Raw genomic sequence first — 21748 nt, forward strand, 5'->3', positions numbered from 1 at the left:
TATCCCTTTTTTTCAGACATAATTCATTAGGAAAAAAAAAATCTGTGTGTCACTCTGCAGAACCTAGGACATAATATTTACTCATTCTGATTAAGTGCACTAATGAGACCTTCATGTTGTCTTTCAATCCAGTGATTTTCTTTATAGAATTGTTTACGTATACCCATATGTTTATGTATTTTTGTGAGTCTAAGGATGCCTTGTCGAAAGGCAACCTTAAATGACATTAAGTTCTAAAGATTTTCCTGATCCACAAAAGGTCAAAAACTACTGGAAAGTATGGAAAATTTATGAAACAGAAGATTGAGAAAAAAATTGAGAAAACTATATTTTTCCTTGTAAAATAGAAAACCTTAAAAATAAAACAGATGTTAACTAATAGATTTGTATTGATAATTATTACCTATTTGTTAACTTCTCAAAACTATATCTTAACCAAAACCAGTATCTTACAAACATCGCTATCCTAAACAGAATTTCTGTTCAACATTTTCTAAACCATGATTATTAAAAAATATTGTGGCTATATATATAAAATAAAATTTAGCATTTTAACAATTTTCACCCAAATAGTTTAGTGGCATTAAATACATTTAACTGTTGTACAACCATCACCACTAGCCTCATCATCTCACACTGAAACTCTACTTATTAAACAGTAACTTCCCATTTCTTCCCTCTCCTCAGCCCCTGGTTGACCTCTATTCTGCTGCCTGTTTCTGTGAATATGACTACTGAAGACACCTCATATAAGTAGAACCATGGATATTTGTTTTCTGTGTCTGGCCAAACCACCGTTATTTTAATTATATTAAATGGGGTCCATGACAGCAAGCATTTATCTTACTTGCCATTTGACTTTAGCACCTGGACTACTGCCTGACACATCATGGTTTTCAAAAATGTACATAGAAAAGAGCATCCACATAATCCAGTTTATGCATTTTTAGTACTCTCATGGTGTCTTGTAAATTTTGAAAATTCGAATGACATAGATATTAAGAACATAGTCTTTGGCTTCAAACAGACATGAGTTCCAGTTCCAGCAGTGTCACTTGCTAGATGTATGACTTTGGACACATATCTCATTCTCTCTAAGATTCACCTATCACATATGAAAATTGAGAAATATAATGGATCTGACTCAGATATTGCTATTAGGATTAGGTGAAGTAATGACTCCAAGTCAATAAATACTTATGAAATGCTTATTATAAGTCAGGCAATGCTTTGCTATAGTAATTAATGCAGAGAAAGCCCATGCCTTAATTGAGTTTACATGGCCTGGCACATAGTAAGTGCTCAATAAATGCTAATCATAATGATCCCTGATTAGTCTTATTTGACCCTGAGTTTGGAGAAAAAAAAAAAAAAACAGAAGAGTGTTAACCTCATCTCCATGTTGCTTAAGAGTCTTTGGAAGGACAGCTTAAGACTACTCAGTGGTTCTTCCTCCCCATTCAGTGGCCAGAGCAGTGGGAGCTGCAGACTAGGCATCCATGGCAGGCTGAGTGCTCTGCTCCAGTCCTACGTAGGGACCTGCTAAACAGGCATAGAGGGCACCTGCCACCTTCAGACCAGTTTGCAATCCGAGGCTGAGCAGCGGTGCAATTGGAATCTGGAACAGTCCAATAACCCTGAAATTCCTTCATGGTAACAGCTTTGTCAGCAGCAGCAGCCGGCTCTTCCTTTTCAGTCTCTTCAGGTTCTCTAGATGTAGGGATCAGGCATGACTTCCCAAGAGTGTTCCCAGGAGACGGTGCCATGCATGTGCAGAACTTCTCACGCTGCTAATAAAGACATGCCCAAGACTGGGTAATTTATAAAGAAAGAGGTTTATTAACTAACTGTTTGGCATGACTGGGGAGGCCTCAGGAAATTTACAATTATGGCAGAAGGGGAAGCAAGCACATCCTTATTCACATGGCAGCAGCAAGGAGAAGAGTCGAGGAAAAGGGGGAAAAAGCACCACTGACAATGGGAAGAACAGGATGTGAGAAACCTCCCCCCAATTCAATTATCTCCCACGGGGTTCCTCCACGACATGTGGGGATTATGGGAACTACAATTCAACATGACATTTGGGTGGGGACACAGCCATCTCATATCAGCATCCACCAAATCAAACCCACTAAGTGAGCTACCTTTTTACTGCGTGGGAGGAAAATGTCCACACAGCACAGAGAAGAATATGTGTTTCACAGAGTAAGGGTAGTCAGGTTAACACAAGATGCTTCTGTGAGAGACTGGTTGTCAGCCCTGAGATCAGTAACCAGAAGCCAGGCTCCCAGAAGGTTGCCTGGATCTGGTTAGTGAGGATTTCGGTAGTGAAGGGACCAGCAAGAGGAGTGGCTTCAGTCGCAGCAGCGAACTTCAGCACAGCCCACTGGCCAGGATTCCTGGACGATCTGACATTGACATCAGCAGGGTTTTCAAGGGCAACAATCGCATAAACTCTCAGCAGAAGTTTCTCCCAGGTCTTCCTCAGATTTAGGATGTACATGCCCTCAGTTTTCCTTTTATACATGTACCGTTTCATTTGGAAGGGTTGGTGCCACCTAAGCAGGTTCCTGCTACAAGGAACTAGAGGACATCCTCCTCCTTCATTTACAGGACATTAAGGACTCCAGACATTGTGAAAGTTTCTATTTAAGTTACCATGGGAACCCAGAACAACACATGTGGACCCCTGTCTGGATAGTGCAGAAAGCTAAACCTGCTTTGTTATATGCACACACATTTTCAAACTTCCAGCATTTTCATCCTACCTTTAAAGGTAGTAAAGAAGTCAGAATATTTTTAAGTATATAAAAGTAAATAATTACCTTATTAATCAGACAAGACTTTATTATAAAACCAAATACTTCTGAGTTGATAATATTGAATATTAACACAGTAAAAAGGCATCAGGATGAGTTCTTTTATGGAGCGGTCCTAAAAATATATAATATTGAAGTGTCTGTGTGACACAGGTAAGTTACGTTCAGAAGTGTTGGAAATTCTTTGAGAGATTGGTTTATATTTGAGAACTTGAATGAGTCTAAGATGGCCCTCATCTTCTTCTAGAAAATAACAAATGTGAAATAAGACCTCTATTATTTCTTTAGGTCTTACTGAGATTCCTTTTTTTGCAAGAGGATGTGAATTTTCTGTAATAACATCACACTTCACGTTGGATCACTAGGTAGTTATGGGCTAATCTAGGGCTGAGGGAGAGATTTTTATGACACGCTTTATAATAGACTTTCAGTGTTGTTCAGAAAGAAAATCCCACTGAGGATACAAAGTTTATATTTTTCTTTGACTGTAACACATCACAATAAAGATGATACTCTGCTGATATTTGAGATTCATGTTACCTGCAGGAAAACTTAAAGTGCTTTGTTCTATGTGACAGTGATACTATGTCTAAGAATGCTAAGATGGAGAAAAATGGAGATTTAGGTGGTATTTATACAGAGAAGAAAGAAATTTTAAGCTCATAGTCCAGAAGTGAACTGATAATTCTTGCCCAGTACGTTTATTTTTTTTTTTAATTCCTTGAGTCTCCTCAGTTTTACGTGATTTTGACACTGTTTACAAGACAATTCTACATTGTCTATCCTTGTCTTTTGATTTGAATTAAAAGTAATTTAGGATCATTTCAGTTTACCTAAAATTAATAAACCTAATTCTTTACCTGCTAAAAAAAATTGTTCTTTGTCTTCCATAACCTGTCCCTCTGTAATTAATAATTTTACATATTAAGGTCCAGATATTTGGTCAAACACTATTTTGAATTCTGCTGTGAAGGAATTTTTAAGATGATATTAACATGTAAGTTAGTAGACTTTGAGTGAAGCAGATTAACCTCCATAATCTAGGTGGGCCTCATTTCATCACGGGAAGACCTTAATAGGAAAAAAAAAAAAAAAAAAAAAAAGACTGACCTTTCCCCTCTCCTAAAATCTTTCTCTCCTGAGGAAGAGGGAATCTGGCAGCAGACTACCTTAGACCTGAGCTGCAACCTTCATTCTTTCCTGGGTCTCCAGCTTGTTGGTCTATCCTGCAGATTTTGGACTTACTACCCTCCACACTCACATAAACCAATTTCTTAAAATAAATCAATTTATCTTTCTTTCTGTCTCTTTCTCCATCCATTCATCCATCTGTCTACACATTTTTAATTGTTTCTTTTTCTCTGGAGAATCTTGACTGATACACCATCTGTTTATCAATCACTTTTGAAACAGAAAATTCTACCTAAGTATGCACCTTGACTGGAGAGAGTGTTTGCCAAGTCCGTACTGTACCTAATTCAGGCATATTTAGAAGCATGGATGTGGGGAGAAAAAAAGAAAAGAAAGATTAAAACATAGAGATATATTATGTATCCTAATTCTACAAGGATGTTTCTGGTGTTACTTATGTGTTTAAGGTTTTTCTTCTCTTCTTCCATACTATTTTCTTAGAGTTGACATATGGTAATATAGTAAGAAAAAATACACATATATTTCTTCTTGCAATATATATTCATTGGGATGTTGAACACTGAGTGTCAACCTGATTGGATTGAAGGATGCAAAGTATTGATCCTGGGTGTGTCTGTGAGGGTGTTGCCAAAGGAGATTAACGTTTGAGTCAGTGGACTGAGAAAGGCAGACCCACCCTTAATCTGGGTGGGCACAATCTAATCAGCTGCCAGTGTGGCCAGAATATAAAGCAGGCAGAGAAACGTGAAAAGGCTAGACTGGCTTAGCCTCCCAGTCTACATCTGTCTCCCGTGCTGAAAATCAGACTCCAGATTCTTCAGCTTTGGGACTCAGACTGGTTTCCTTGCTCCTCAGCTTATAGACAGCCTACCGTAGGACCCTGTGATAGTGCGAGTTAATACTACTTAATAAATTCCCTCAAATATATATGTAAAATATATATATAGCTATATATGTATATTGCAATGCATACATATATACATATGTACGTAATTACAATTTTATATACTTATGTATGTATATTACAATTTATATATTGTATATACACATATATGTACATATTACACATGCATACATACCCATACGTGCATGTATTGCATACATAGCCGTACGTGCATGTATTGCAATCAGATGAAAGCACACACCCTTTCAGTCTAATAAAGGCAAATGCTAGCAAAAAATTAATCTCACTGTTAAATTTCCAATTATTTTGTAGATCCTCTAGCTCAGGAGCAGCAAAGGGTTACAAAGAAACAAATGCTATGTGGGAGAGAGAATATGAGGAGATAAGAGAGCTAGTCTCACCAAAGATGTTTTCTCCTGGCCCTTGAGAATAGCAACTTGAAAGGAGAATAGGAATGAACAGAACAAGCTAAATAAACCATACTGGATTTCTTTCATTCTGGAGATGAAGTTTTGTTTGGAATATTAGGATTTAACCTGAAATTAAAAAGTAAAATAAAGGTTATTTCCCTGGATTCCAGTTCGTTGTGATTAACTAATAACAAAGCCATTTGGTTGTAGACAATGTCATTTATCACTTTCATGACAAGTGATGACAATTTGGAATCATGCAACTGTAAATGTATGCTTGATATAGAAGATGCACTGGTGAAGAAATCAGTCCTGGCTTTCAAGATCCTTATGAAACTCGCGGCGTCCTGCTATTTATTGCAATCATTTGCATCCCTCTTATCCCTATTTTTGGAGTTCTAGCTCATTGCAGTCTAAGGACAGTAAATTATATATATTCATACATCACACAATGTTAAGCAGATACCACACACACATACACACACACAGAGACACAGCTGTATAATTTTGCTATTGACACAAAAATGCTGCAAAACCAATCCTCTCAAACCTAGTAGCTTAAAGCATGATCAAATGTCATTTTTCATACATCTCTGGATCAGCTGTGGGTGGACTGGTCTGTGGCTGGGCTGGATAGCTCTGCTGATCTACGCTGAGCTTGGCTGGGCAGTTTGATTGTCTCTTTTACTCCAAGCAGGATAACTTGACATTTTCTCATCACAGAGACAGAGGTACTAGGAAAACGAGCTCCATCAGTCAGACATTTCAAGCTTCTGCTGTGTCATTCTAACAACTTCACATTGGCCAAGACAGATCACATGACTGTGTCCAAGGTCAAAGAGGAGGAAGTGTTGCAAAGTCACAGGACAAGGTTTCAATGTCTAATTCCACTGCTTTGGGGGGAGGAGTAAGGGGTTGAAAGAATCTACCACAAATACACTTCAAGAATTTAAAGTGCACATGTGTTTCTTTAAACTCCGTGTATGTTCATGGATTCTTTAGAAAAACTTAAAAAAGCAAGAATTTTGGCTTTTGTTATTACATTGAGTAGCCGCTATTTGAAGACATCAATATAAGAACCACCTAGCTTCATTTAATGAAAATTAAAAGCAGTATACTCCATGAAAAATGAAACAACTTTTATAGGAATGCTACAATTCAGAGTGGTGTAGAGGGAAAAAATTGTTCTTACACCCCTCCTAGCATGCGTTAGGATTTTCTTTATGTGAAAGTTTTCTTCATAGTGAATGCAGATCAAGAAAGACTATATTCACAGCCTTTAGGGGGATGTACTAGAGAAAATGCACTTTTTATACCTAGTAACTCAGTTTTCCACCTTACTTTGTGTACTACACATCTGGCAATAGCAGACAGTATGACTTAGTCAAGTCAAAGGACCTAAAAAAAACCCTTCTGTAACAAAATCTCATCTTAAGAGTTATAACATTTGATTCCTAAGGGAAAAATACAATTGTTTTTATTTGTAAAATAGATAGCACCTTACATGCATTAAAATCTTTACTAAGGATTTTCACAAACGTATCTGGTCAGATATTCCTACAATATCATTAATATAGCCAGAGATTTGTTCATTTCACAAGTGAAGAAATAAAAGCTCAAGTCAATGAAATAAAGGCTTGATCTTAATATATGTAATAGTAAGGATATATTTGACAGCAAATAGCGAAAAATCTGATTGACGTGGTTTTAAACAATAAAAAAATTTATTGTTGCATGTGAACTGAAGCCCACAGGTAGACTGGGATAACCCTTGGTTTAATAGCAGCTTGACTTTTCAGCGATTGTCATAGGTCTTTCTTTCTTCGTACTTTGACCATATCCACAAAATGTTGCGCAGAACTGAGATTGTGTGCATGTATCTCTGAATCGGAGTACTGAGCTTCCTGCTCTTGGATCCATTCCTGACCCAGTCTCAAGGGCTATGAATTTCTAGGTGGTGATTGATTGGTGCCTGGATTACACAACCAATCCTTGTGTCTGTGAACTCATGGAGCACATTTTAGCCAAGGTCTACCCCTTGGTGCTAGAGAAGAGGACCCTCACCCAAAATAGAATCTGAGGATTCAACCAGAGAAGACAGTGAAGGCAGAGTTTTAAAGCTCATAAATAACAGGTGTAAGACTAAAATCTGGCCTTTGTACCCCTTCCTCAGTGATCTTTCCTCTCTGAGATAATGTATCCTATGTTAATTAACACACATTTGGTAAAGGGTTGTTTTATAAATCTTACCTCCTTTCTGCATTATGTGGATAGTAAGACGGAGAATGTTGCTTATTATAATAAAGAGTGATAACTCAGCTAATATTCTTATTTCTTCACCTCTCATTGAGATTTTCTATGAAACATCATTTGGAGAACATTTCTTATTATAATGAAGAGTGATAACTCAGCTAATATTCTAATTTCTTTACCTCTCATTGAGATTTTCTATGAAACATTAGTTAAAGCAAAAACCTAGCCACTTCTGAGATACTGTATTAAAATATTATCGTATATTCTGACACATTCAGATATAATTGTTTACTTATCTTTTTTGCTGACAAAATTCCTGCATCAATGTAAGTGGCCATTTATTTTTGATTCCTGTAGACAAATGCTGAGCTCTTTAATGGGAGCTTGATTTGAAAAACACATCAAATCGTATGTTACAGAGTCATTTCCCCTGAAGATTGCTCCTCCACGTCAGCAAATGCACATTTGCTTAGGAATAAATCACGAAAATGTTTATGGCTACATATATGTTATATAAGAAACATTGTTAATGGCTACCGTCTTTGCGCCAACATGGTTTTATGCTGGACAATTTGAGGACAATTTCCAGTCCAAAGATTTTGGTCATTTTTCAGAGGCTCCATTATATTTTCCAGGCTACTTAGAATACCATTTAGTAAATTGCTGCCTCAGGGCACTAGATGATGATTTTATCATTTAAGGAGTTAATATACTTAAATTGCCTGATAACTAAAATGCCTAATTACACACACAGCGAGAGAGAGAGAGAGAGAGAGAGAGAGAGAAAGAGAGAGAGAGAGAGAGAGCCTACCCTAACTTCAGACACTGCATTTCACTGTAGGTCAGACCTAGGGTCCCCAAGCCACAATAGAATGATAATAGTTTAGTTTTCAACACTAAAAGGACTCCAGATACCATGTTATCAAACTTCTTCATTATAAGGAAAAGAAAAGAAAGTCAAAGGACCTACGTGATTACCAGCTTCTCTAATATTTTGGAGGGATATAGCTATCAGAACTATAAAAATAAGCACAATTTGAGGAGTAATTGTCGTTCCTTCTTTTCATAAAATAACATGCCTCCAAATTATGTTTGAAGGTGGAAGACTGATAATTCATGGACTAGGGGAAGCTGTCTAAAATGGATGATTGTTGTAGAAGATAGCAGCATTTCATACATTTCTCTGTGTTGTTTTTAATGTCATTTAGCTTCCCAGAAGAAGGTGTAGTTATTGCATAGGTTATAGCTCTCAAGTAAAAAAAGATCCAAATGTCTTTTAAAACAATCTATTAAGGGGTGACTACGTCAGGCAGTAATTGGCTGATTGAATTTTGGTTTAATATTACACCTTGCCCCTAGCATCCACTCCTGCTGTCTCTAGGCACTGTCCTTTTCTTTCACAGATTTGACATTTTCTTTTGACCTTAACTTCTTAATGTTCCTTCATTTTCTAAATGCTTCATTTTTCATGCTTGCAAAAATGGAGTCTCTTACATAAGGACACCTGTCATGCTGTCAGTTCATAGTAAAACCAGCGCCGTAACCTAGACATCACGCTTCTCCTCTGGTTACAGTCATTTTATATAATAAGTTTTAAAACAATAAAGTTAGTGTCATTACTCTGTCTCAAAATTCAAGTTTTTCAGCGTCTTCTCTTCTAAACATTTCTTTTCTTTTAATCTATAAGTCTTAGTTCTCTTATCACTAAAAATACATACATCAAAATAAATAAAAGCTTTCTTCTCCAATTACCTACCTAGCTAATTCTCTCTCTACTTCATTTATGTCCTACATTATTTAAAAATTAATCAATGTTCTCTTCCTTTTTTGCTCATTCATTTATGCCTGACCAACCTCCTCAAACCAGTTCCATTGAGTCACTAATAGTCTTTTATTTCTCAGACCTAATGGATGCTTTTCTATCCTTGAGTTATATTGTCTCCTTCATGAAACATTCTAACTTGTTTCATGAAAGAAACAAGAGCATGTTTTCTTGGTTTCTCTCCTACCTCTTTGACTAAACTTTTTTAGCTTCTGTCTCCCCTGCCCCTGCCAAGCATACCCTGTAGATAGTTTTGTATCCTACAATTCTTTATATGTTTAACCTTCTTTCCTACTTCTCTGCCACCTATACACCTATGACTTTGGAGTCTATGTGCCTACACCAGTGCTTCTCAAACTGAGTAATTTAGCCCCCAAGGATCTATCTGGAGACATCTTTAGTCATCACTACTGGAGGATGGATTGGGGATGTTACTGCCATATGGTATGTAGAGTATGGATGCTCTAAACATCCTGGAGTGTACAGGGCAGCCTCCTATAACAAAGGAATACCAAGCTAGAATGCTAATAGTGCCGCAACAGAAAAACTCTTCTCTAGACTATAGTAGTCTTCAATTCCCAAATTATATTGATTTGCTTAGTTGATGTCTTTACAACAAACAGAAAGATGTTTTCACAGGGGCTTTGAAAGAAACATTTCTATAAATAAATCCAACATAATTTGCGACCAAACAATTCATTTTCCCACGTTGTCTTGTCTTACATAATGAACTTTCCTTTTAACTCCTTCTAAGTATATGACACATCTCCTCCACTGGAAAATTCTTATTTAATATTATAACGGTAATGTCCTCTGATTTCTTCTTTTTGTGATGCCATGTATAATCAATACTATATGACCTTTTATACACTTTGGTCACCTTTTTTGATGAGACAAGGGATGTATTCACTGGCATGATATGGCTGTCACCCACATACTTACTTATATGTGTAAATAGAGGGTAAATCACCTTGAGAAAATGTTCTCTAATTCATCATGTTACTTTTAATACATCAATTAGGCTTATCATATTTTCCAATAGTCAAACTAATTTTTGCCACTATTTCACAAAGGAAAACTGAAAAGTTGGTAATGAAGCTCAGACCACCACCAACTTTTGCTTTTGAGTGTTGCCTTAGTCTTTTTGGGACTGCTGAAACAGAATACCCAAGACAAGTTGATTTATATAAAATAGACATTTCTTTCCTTTTTAAAACATATTTTGACTTTTATTTTAGATTCAGGAGGTACATATGCAGGTTAGTTACATGGGTATATTGCATGATGCTGCTGTTTGTATGACTGATCCTGTCACTCAGGTAGTGATCATGGTATCCAATAGGTAGTTTTTTAACCCTTGTCCCACTCTGTCCCCTCCCAATCTAGTAGTCTCCAGTTTATGTTGTTACCATCTTCATGTTCATGTGTACCCAGTGTTTAGCTCCCACTTATAAGTGAGAACATGTGGTATTTGGTTTTTTGTTTCTGCAAAGAACAGATATTTGTTTCTTATAGTTCTAGATGCTGGGGAGTCTGAAATCAACGGACTCACTGCTGGTGAGGACCTTCTTGCTCATCACCTTTCTTTTGGTAGAAAGGCAAAAGAGTACATGCTCAAAAGATGAAGAGACTGAACTCACAGCCCCAAACTCTTTTATAACTGGCATTATTAATCAATTCATGAAGATGTAGCCCACTTCACAAACACCTCCCATTAGGCCCCATTGGATATTAAATTTCCAATATATGCTTTTGGGAAACACATTCAAACCATAGCATTCCAACCTTTGTCCCCCAAATCCATGTCCTTCTCACAAGCAAAATACATTACTTTTATTCCAATACCCTCAAAGTTTCAGTTTGTTCCAGCACCAACTCAAAAGGCCAAGGTTGAGAGTCTCCTCCGAAAAGAATGAAGGTGAAAGTCAAGGGCATGATTCATTTTGAGGCAAATGCCCTCCAGCTATGAGCCTGTGAAACCAAAGCAAGTTATCTATTTCCAAATTACAGTTTTGTAACAGGCATAGAATAGACAATCTTATTCAAAATGGACAAATAGGCAAGAAAAAAGGGGTAACTAGTCCCAAGTAAGTCCAAAATCCAATAGGGGAAAAACAGTAAATCTTAAAGCTGGAGAATAACTTTTGTTGATTTCATGTCTTGCCTTCTCAGCACACTGGAACAAGGATTGGACCTCCAAGGCATCAGGCAGCCCATCCCTATGACTTTAGCAGGCTTAGTTCACCTAGCAGCTCTCATGGGTTGCAGTCTCATACCTGCAGCTTTCCCAGACAGGAGCTGCATATTGACGGTTCAGTAGTTCTGAGGTCTTGGGGGCTACTCCACTCTTATGACTCCACTAGGCATTTCCCTAGTCGGGACATTCTGCAGTGGGTCTGCCTCTGCAGCAAGTCTTTGCCATGGTCTCTAGTCTGTAACATACTTTGAAATCTAAGTAGAGGTTGCCATGGTCCCAGAGCTCCTGCCTGCTGTGCACCTGCAGAATTAGTACCGTGGGGTGCTGCCAGGATTTACAGTTTGTGCCTTTAGTGGATCAAGCCTCACTTGGGTCCACTTGAGCCAAGACTAGGATGGTCAAGAGGCACTGCATTCAGGAAGCAGAGTCCTAAAGCAAAGGGGCAGTGAATCCTGAAGTCCTGTAGCCACCTCTCTGAAAACTTTGCCTTTAAAGTTCTGTCTTACCTTGAAGGTCTGTGAAATGCCTTTAAGGTTGTTCTTCTATTGCTTACTCAATAGAACCTGGCTTTCTTCTACCCATATTAATCTTTTTAGCAAAGAGTCACTCGGCCACACACTTAATATTCTCTACTGAACACACTTTTTAATTCTTTACATGGCCAGGCTGAGATTTTTCAAAATCTTTCTATCCTGCTTCCCTTTTAATGATACATTCCATCATTATATTATTCTCTCCTTCTCTTATTTTACTGTAAGCAGGTAATAGAAGTCATACAGCATCTTGAACACTTTGATGCTTAAATATTACTTCTGCCAGATATCCTAGCTCATAGCTCTTCAATCTTCATGGAGTCCTAGGACATAGACACTATTCTGCCAAGTTTTTGGTGACTGAATAACGAGGATGGCCTCTACTGTAGTTTCCAATACTTTGTTTGTTATTTCCACCTGAGATGTCATCAAAATGATCTTTACTTTCTGTATTTCTCCCAGTATTCTAATCATGACCACTGAAGTAATCTGTAAGAAGATTTAGGTTCTTCTTACAGCTCTTCTCTTCTTCTGAGCCCTCAGAAGATGCACCCTTAATACTCCCTGTATAGCAAGCTAGGCTTTTATAGCCTGCCTCTCCAAATTCTTCCAGTCTCTACTCTTTACCCTGTTCCAAAGCCCTTATCACATCTTCTGGTATTTGTTATAGTAACAGTCCCATTTCCCAGTACCATTTATTTGTCTTAATCTGTTTGGGGTTACGTAACAGAATACCTGAGATTGAGTAATTTATAAAGAATAGATACATAGGTCTTAAGGTTCTGGAAGCTGGGAAGTCCAATGTCAAAGATCCTGCATCTGGTGACAGTCTTCTTGCTGCTTCCCATGGTGCAAGGACAAAAATGCCCATGCATGAGAGAGCAAGAGATAGGACACTCAGGTTCAAGTCTTTCATAAATAGTATTATTCCATTTATAAGTATGGAGCTCTTATGACCAAAACATCTCTCGTTAGACCCGTTTCCAAAACACTGTTGCATTGGGTATTAAATTTCCAACACATGCCTTTTGGGGAACACATTCAATTCATGGCAGATATAGATGTGTGTGTGTGTGTGTGTGTGTGTGCGTATGTAACAAACACAAACATATATCTGTGTGTAAGTACATATATGCATACACATTCATATAAATATAAAAACACATATGGATTCCTGGGGATATTGTCTTGGAATCCTGCATTTTTTAATAAGCACAAGATGATTAAATGTGAGCTCATATTCGAGAACCACTTCCTTTGCCAAAGCCCAGACCAGTCACCAAAGAGGCTATTAGCATTTCTTTAGTTGGCTTCTCTCTGTTGCGTCTATTAAAGAGCCTCCATTTCCCATTAATACAGTGGGTTTGTTTTCAGAGGGTGGCAGCATTATTAATAACGTGTAGACTTTTAGGCTACCAGTTGGGAGACTGGGCCTCTGTTCTGAATGTTTTCCTGAGACCATATGGAGACTCTTTTGGCACCATCCAGACTCAAACCCTCTGACTGCTTGTAATAATGCTGGTGCTTTCAGTGGTCACAGAACAGATCACAGTCTCAAGGATCAATGTAAGATTTGAAAACAAGGACATCTTTATGTGTAGAGGGACATTTTCTGAACTGGTAAATAACTTATCAATCTGAGGTGATTTTTTTCTAGTTGTCTCCCTTCCCTTATCAACACACATCTCTATTTCAATTTTACCGATTTATGGACTTCACTGCTGTTTAAATCCTTTACTGCAGTGCTTGGAGCATCTAGGAACATATGTGCCTCAAAGCATCAGTAAAGTGTGGTAGGTGTCCTTGAAGGTGCCTTTGACTGCAAAGATGGATATGCACTGGTTAATCTCTGATTCTGATATCAAGTAGTGATATCCAGTTTGTGTCTACATTTCCCCATTTTGTTTTTTAAAAAGAAAAGAGTTAAAGAATCCTGAGCTTACTAAAAGTGTTTGGCTGGCACGATGGCTCACGCCTGTACTGCCAGCACTTTGGGAGGCTGAGGCAGACGATTGTTTGAGTCCAGGAGTTCAAAAGCAGCCTGGGCAACATTACAAAAACCTGTATCTACTAAAAATACAAAAATTAGCCAGGCATGGTGGTGTGCACCTGTGCTCCCAGCTATTCAGGAGGCTGAGGTGGGAGAACCGTCTGAGTCCAGGGAAGTGCAGGATGCAGCGAGTTAAAATAGGGCCACTGCACTTTAGCCTGAGCAATCAGAGTGAGACCCTGTCTCAAAAGAAAAAAAAAAAAAAAAAGGAAGAAGAATCGGGGGGGGCGGGGCAGGGCGCTTGGTGTTTCACTAAGCTTTGTGGAAGGATTCCTGCTATGAGCATGGAAAGGTGGAAAGGGACAGGTGGCAATAAGTGTGCCAATGTTTTCCCCATTTCTGTCCTGGAATTTGTAAAACATATAGTTTATGCAAACTTTACTACCATATAGAAAATGTCACACGTCCTTAAAGATGTATAGATAAAATACTACTAGGTATAAAAGGGGTGAGAGAAATAACTAGCATGAATACTATGAGCCTATTCTAAGTACATTACTTCATTCAGTCTTCAAAACAACCCTATGAAAAATGTATTGTTATTCTTATTTACTATTGAGGAGACAAAAGTTCAAAGACAGTGAATGGTTTTTTAAAATAGTTCATTGTGATAGTTGGTGAAATGTTTAAATCCAGGTCTGCTTGTTTCAAAGCCTAAATGTTGTCTATTAATATGTATCAGTCTGGAAACAATGATTAAGATAATTTGAGAGTTTGAAGGGAATACTGTGGTAATAGCCAAGCTGGAAAGAGAGATAGGACCAAGCAATGGTAGACCTTGAATATCAGAACAAGGAGTTAACTTTTTAAATATTATGCATTTATGTATATATGTGTTTGCATATTTATACTTTATCAATAGTAAAAAAGTATTGATGATAAAAGGTCAATTCATACAAATAAAAATATTTGAAATGAAATATTTCAAATATTGAAAAATAGGTACACAAGTAAATGCACATGTATGTACATATACATTTATGTTTGCATATATAAAAAGTTTGAGTGGGGAAGTGACAACACGAGAAATTTGTTTCAAGAAGTTTGTCCTGGCCACTGCATGTGAGAGATTTTAGTAGATAGATATTTGAGACTGGGAGACTAGTTAAGGGATGCTTGAGCTAGCTCAAAGAAATAATGAGAGTCTAAACCAAGGTAGTAGCCTTGGGAATGGAGAGAAGGAATGGATGGGAGAGATTATGAGCCATAATGCTAGTTGATATAATCAGTTTCTCTGGACAGTTTCCAAATGAGACTTACCTTAGTGAAACCACATTCTTACACACTCATAAATTTTCTAAGTAAGGTAACAAACCGGGTTCCTATGTAGGTGCTAAAAGGCTATAATTAAAATCAACCCACTTATTTTAAAAAATACAGGTTAAGGAGTTGACTTAATTGGGCCACAGGAGAGCTATCTATTTATGGTGAGAAATTCCTACTCAAAGGACAGCACATCCAAAGGCAGTGCTTGTAAAACATTTGAGAGTTTGGAAATACGAATCTCTGAACTAGGTTATTCTAATTCCACTAATTGGCTGCCACCACCTGCATTAATTGATATACAGCCATCTTTTCCCTGCTAGTCCTAAACGTATGTGGCCACATTGCCCAAAGTGCACAAATTACCCACTAAAGTCAATGCAACTTATGACTCCTGCCAACGTGGTACCTGGATTATTATTATTATCGATCCACTTAGCTGCATCTTGTCACTATGTCCTAGTACTGCTGGCTTGCAGTACTAGGAAAGAACTATTACCTATGCAGAATCTTGAAAGCTGTGGGGGAAAAAATGTAGATGGAGAAAATAACAGTATTAATGGCCTCACACCCTGCTATGCTTTGGTTTGGGACAAATGTTGGCAAGAAAGTCAAATCCATAGTTTGGCAGAGAGAGTGTTGGCTGGCATTAATGCAAAAATTTTATTTAAATTTTAATGAACGGTGGATAAGTGTTTTAGATTTTTGTGAACATTCAATTTGTAAGTTAATTTTGGAGTACCTAACCCAGAAATCACATAATCGAAAATCATTCTAATAAGAGTTTGGCCGTGACTCAATTCACAGTTAAAGGAGAGACGTTACTCCAAATTTAGTCTCATTTTTGGATCATGGAAATTCTTAGATTAGGTCATACACACCATGGTGCCGAGTAGTGCTTAATTAACTTAATAGGCCAAGACTTCATTCCGCATGATCCTATGGGATTTGTGAAAGTATTGGTAGCCGAGATAGAAGCAAAATCAAGAATATACCACCAGGTGGCGCTTAAGGACTTCCTTTCTTCACATGTCACTCAGTCCAGGATTTATTGATGTGCGGAAGTGTAACGGTAGATACTAATTTCCAGAAGGGTGGCATGAAACTTCTTTAAAGATTTTAGAAATAATACACTGTTTCTAATCATAGGATTTGGTCTATTTAGTGAGCCAGACCACTCTGTGCACACACATAAAGGAAACGAATGTTATCAAATAACAATGGTAATATCAAAATTAAGTTGAGTAGTTACTCCATGTGAGACAACTGTGTTCATTAACTCATTTTTTAATCTCAAAACATACAACATTATTTCATGTTCATCATCTCATTTCTTGCAAGGGCCCTATCAAGTAAGTAGTATTTATTATTGTCATTCTTTTCCTAGAAGAGGAACTAAACACCCTAAGAGATTAATCAACATTCCATGGTTAATAACAGAACTTGTAGTGTAATCCAACCATCTACTCCAAAGCCTGAAATCTTAACCAATGTGTCCATCTGCCTCTGATATGGCACTGGTTAAAGTGTAGACGATTGTTCTAGTTTTCAACAACTGGTGTTTAAAATTTAGGGGACTTTTTAAAGTTTTAGTTGACATTAAAGTTGCACTGAATTTCCTTCCGGGTAAAATGAAGAAGCAAAAAGGGGTGGTCACATGTATTCAGTAATAGACACAGAAAGATATAATAGCAAGTATAATACACTTGGGCTGCCTTTGTGAATTAATTTAAAAGTGATTGCATGCCTGGAATTGCTTAATATGAACTTCCCAATAGAAGAAGCTTTGAGTTACCCTTTCTTGTTAATAGGATTGTCACTTTTTTTCTCTCCAACTCTGAACAACAGATAACACTGTATAATACTTGTGCCAACAGAGGCTCCAAATCAGTAGAGGATAGAAAAACACTCGTATTCAGAGACCCATTTTCTTTGTTTTAGAAAAACCTGTTGGGAAGAAGGTTAATCACAAACAGAGATGTAATTCAGCATGGGGAAGACTTCCTTCCCCATTTTGACAATAGCCTTAATCTTAATTACTTGATTCACTCCAAGGAAGAGTCAGATTAATGTACCTGTTAGAACACCACCTAGTTTCTCTAATTAATGTAAATTGTAAAATGTTCAGGAGGTGTTAGAAAGCAAAATGTAGTTTGTTCCTATAATTTGAAAACATCCTAATCAGGATGTATTCTTGGAGGAAAGAGCTCTTTGTATACTATCTCTAGGAAAAACAGTAAATTTTTCAAGAAAAAACAAAAAGGCTTGAGTCGAAGTCACATTGGGGATGTTTTGTCTTTCCGAGCACAGGCATATAAAATAAAGGAACCCGTAGCTGCACAGGGGTTGGTCTGCAGATATGATGAACACCTCTAAGTCATCCAGGGCTTATAAAATAAAGGAAGTGCAATTCAGTTCTCTGAAAATACTAAACTTAATATTGGATCATTAGCACACAACTGTCTTCATCACCACCCCCACTGCCACAACTATGATCATCATCGAAAGAAATTACAATTGTTTAAGATGCTGTAAAAGTAGAAATGAAACAAACTTTGTCTTTCTCACCTAAGAGTTGAATATTTAGATATAGAAGGTAAAGAGAAGTGTTTATTTTAATGCACATTTTGAGCACATAAGTTTTACTATCTTTAATATGATATTGGGTAAAATGATACATGCAGAAATATTATTAGAGGCAAAATAAACCTTTTTTCTAATAATTTTATTCACTTATTGTCATAGCCCATTTATTGTTACTATAAGGCAATACCTGAGGCTTGGTAGTTTACCAAGAAAATTTGCCTCACAATTCTTCAGGCTGAACAAGAAACATGGCACTGGCATTCTGCTCAGCTTCTGGTGAGGGTCTCAGTTTGCTTCCACTCATGGCAGAAGGTGAAGGGGGGTTGGCAGGTGCAGAGATTACATGGCCAAAGAGGGAGCAAGAAAGAAGGGAGGGAGGTGCCAGGCTCTTTTTAACAATCAGCTCTCATGGGAACTAACAGAGTAAGAGCTCACCCACCCTATAGGAACAGCATTAATCTCTTCCTGAGGAACTCACCTGTGATCCAAACACCTCCCATTGGGCCCCACCTCCAACACTGGGATCAAATTTCAACATGAGATTTGATGGAGACAACCATCTACAAACTATTGCGCTTCTTTTAGGTAAGTAATTTACATATAATTAATATGTTATATACAATCATATATACACATATATAAGCTATCTATAGTTACACACATATGTATATATTATATGTGTGTATATATAAACTGTATATAATATATACATATAGACATATAAAATATTATATAATATTCATATAAATATAAACTATATATATGCTGCATATATGTGTGTATATATAGTAAGTGTATGTATATACACACATACGCACATATATAACTATCTGCTGTTTACTAAAACACTGTGTTTGGTAGAAGGAATATCAAAGTCAACAAGACATATGAACTCCAGGAACATTGCATCTAATAAAGAAGATAAGAAATCAGGAAAAACTACCACCTGTGAAACAGGTTATGCTACAGTTAAGTATAGGTAGCTGTAGAAGTATATAAGAGAGTCCTCCAACCTATTTTGTCAAAGTGTTTGTAAGAGATGATCCCAGAAAGAGGTGACTTGTAAGTCAAAGAAAGAATAAGAACTGGGCAAGGGGGGAAGTTCCCAGCATTTCAGTCTGCAGAGACCCAGAGATAAGAGTGACAAGCTCACCCAGGAATCCTGAGTAGCTTTCTAAGGTTTGAGTTAAGACAGTCGAAAGAGAGCTGGGGAGAGATGAGACTGGAAAGGTAGGTAAGGGCCTATCCTAAAGGGCCTTCTTTTGCTGTGAAAAGTTTAGGCTTTATCCTGCAAGGTGTGAAGGACACATTGAAGGATTTAAGCAAAACAACGTTTGTTCTTCGTGAAGATCACTCACTCCAGATGTTGTGGGGAGGAGGAACAGGTGAGTAAGAGGGGAATAAAGGGTTCCAGGTGGTAGCTATTTGAGGCAGAGATATGAGTATGCTGACTGAGGGAACAATAATGGAGGTGGACAAATTTGGATGGCATCAAAGTTTAGTACAGAAATCATGTTAACTGGATTAATAGCTGAACTCATTGTGATACACGAAATACAGAATAGGATTCTTTTGAGACCTAAGTAAGATGTGTAATTTATTAAGATAAACTGGTGGTTTGGCCCTATATTTTGAAGAGAAAATAATTTGTTGCTGCAAAAAGATCGTGATAAGAAAACTGGGAGTTTTAGAAATGCTGGAGGTCCCTGAAATTGTACCAACATATTTCTAATTCTCTTATCTGGGAATCATATCTTCAGCAACTTCCAAAATTGTGAACTCACTTGACCTCCAATAGACAAGCAAACAATAATTCTGAATTTTCTTAATGGAGGAGCTTTGCATCATGTACTTTACTTGGGGAGATTCTCACCTCTACTTGCTTACTAAGTCTGTTGGCTTCTCTCTTAGACATGGTCATAACATCATCACTTAACTGGTTCTCCAGCTTGAAGGGAACTAGAAGTACTGAAAATGAAGAGGAAGGTGGGAAGTAGGTACTCTTGAGAGCAGGCACCTGAAGAAATTATGGCTGATATTTATTATTTGATGATGTCTCCATCGTGCACTTTCTAGATGCCTGGTGCCAGGTGTATCGCCCATCTGTGGCATCAAAACTTGGGGATTCAGCTGGCAAAGAAAAAAAGGCATTCTTTATAATACAGGTGCAAGATCTGAAGAGAACAGACAAATTTGAGTCATGTAACATTATCATAATCTCCTATTTTACTACCCATATAGTAAACTGGCAATGTGCTTAGTGACAAAAGTGTTAAGAATAGAATGAGGTGTACTAGATGCCACTTCTTAGAGAGAAAGGAGTCTCAGATATTTCTAAAGCATCACATCAGAAATGACTGATTGTTAAATTGGTCAAATATGGATTAAAAAAAGTTTTGCATTTCTTAAAGATTTTATTTAGGTGAAGAGGAGTAGCTCTACTGCTCTATGGAAAAATTGTAGTGCTTGTTTTTCTTCATTTTCTTCTTCTCCTTTCTTTAATATCTGAAAGTTTACCTCAACCAGACAAATTCTCAGATGTAAGGAGATTCGTTGGTTTGGATTCTAGAGATGTTGAGAGGTGCTTTATTAGCTCGGTTTCTTGAGGATTACAAGGGGTGTTTGGGCACCTTTTCTTGACTGGTTTTATGAAAGATGTGGGGGCTGCTTTCCCACGGAAACTCCACCTGCCTGTAGAACCTCTGGCATAATATGATGGAATTTCCAGAAAAGATTCTAATTTTAACTTTTTCCACTCAATGGCTAAACTCTTAAAAAATGGGGGGGGCATCAATTTACTGTTCCTATTTGGTCACGTTTCATTCACATCTTACTCTACTGTAACTTGGCCTCACACCCATGCCACCCTTAGAACATCTCTCTTCAGATTCCCACTGATTCCTCTTAGGTTACTCCCCGCTTATGTGGCCTCTTGGCAGCATTCGCCTCCCTTTACTATAACTTTTTCTTGAAACAATGGTAGGGCTCTATTTTTTCCATAATATTCATTATAGTGTTAAGGGCAATGTTTGTATGGTAATGTGGTCAGATCTCTCTCCTCCATTAGACAGGAAGCCTGCTAAGAGAAGGCTCTTGGTCTGTTTTACCTACCATTGTATAACTGGAGCCTACTGGTTGCCACATAGAAAGAGCTCAATAAAGAGTATTGATGGCATGAATATGTGAAAGGCTCACTTTAGGCTAGCTTTACAAACATGAGACTGAAGCAAAGAGAAATCTCTGCTTTCTAAAAATTGAGGCCAATCTCCCTATGCTAGTTTAATTGCACAAGTTTGGTAAGCCACTAGAAAATGTCTAGTAATAACTTTAAGTTCTTGTATTCCTGTCAAGTTCTACTTCAAGAAAGGAAGCACAATAATTTCATTATCTCAATTATAATGAATGATAATAGTAAAAATATTTAATGATGGCTATAACATGGGCAATGAGAAGTTTAAACCACTATTGGCTGGAAACAATTTATATGGCTCTACAGCTAGTATCTGCTAAATATTAACTTGCTGTGGACTGAATTATGTCCTTCCTAAATTCGTATGTTAAAGCTCTAACCCCCAATGTGACTGTATTTGGAATTAAGGTCGTTAGGCATGAATTAAGATAAATTAGGTCATAAAGGTGAGACCCTAATCCTATAGGATTGGTGGCCTCATAAGAAGAAATAGATCTTTCTCTGTCTCTCTTCTCCCATCCCTTTCCCTGTGTGATCAGAGGAAAGACCATGTGAGGACAAAGTGTCCC

Source organism: Trachypithecus francoisi, unplaced genomic scaffold (assembly GCF_009764315.1).
Source record: "Trachypithecus francoisi isolate TF-2019V2 unplaced genomic scaffold, Tfra_2.0 Lachesis_group0, whole genome shotgun sequence".
Lineage (NCBI taxonomy): Eukaryota > Metazoa > Chordata > Mammalia > Primates > Cercopithecidae > Trachypithecus > Trachypithecus francoisi.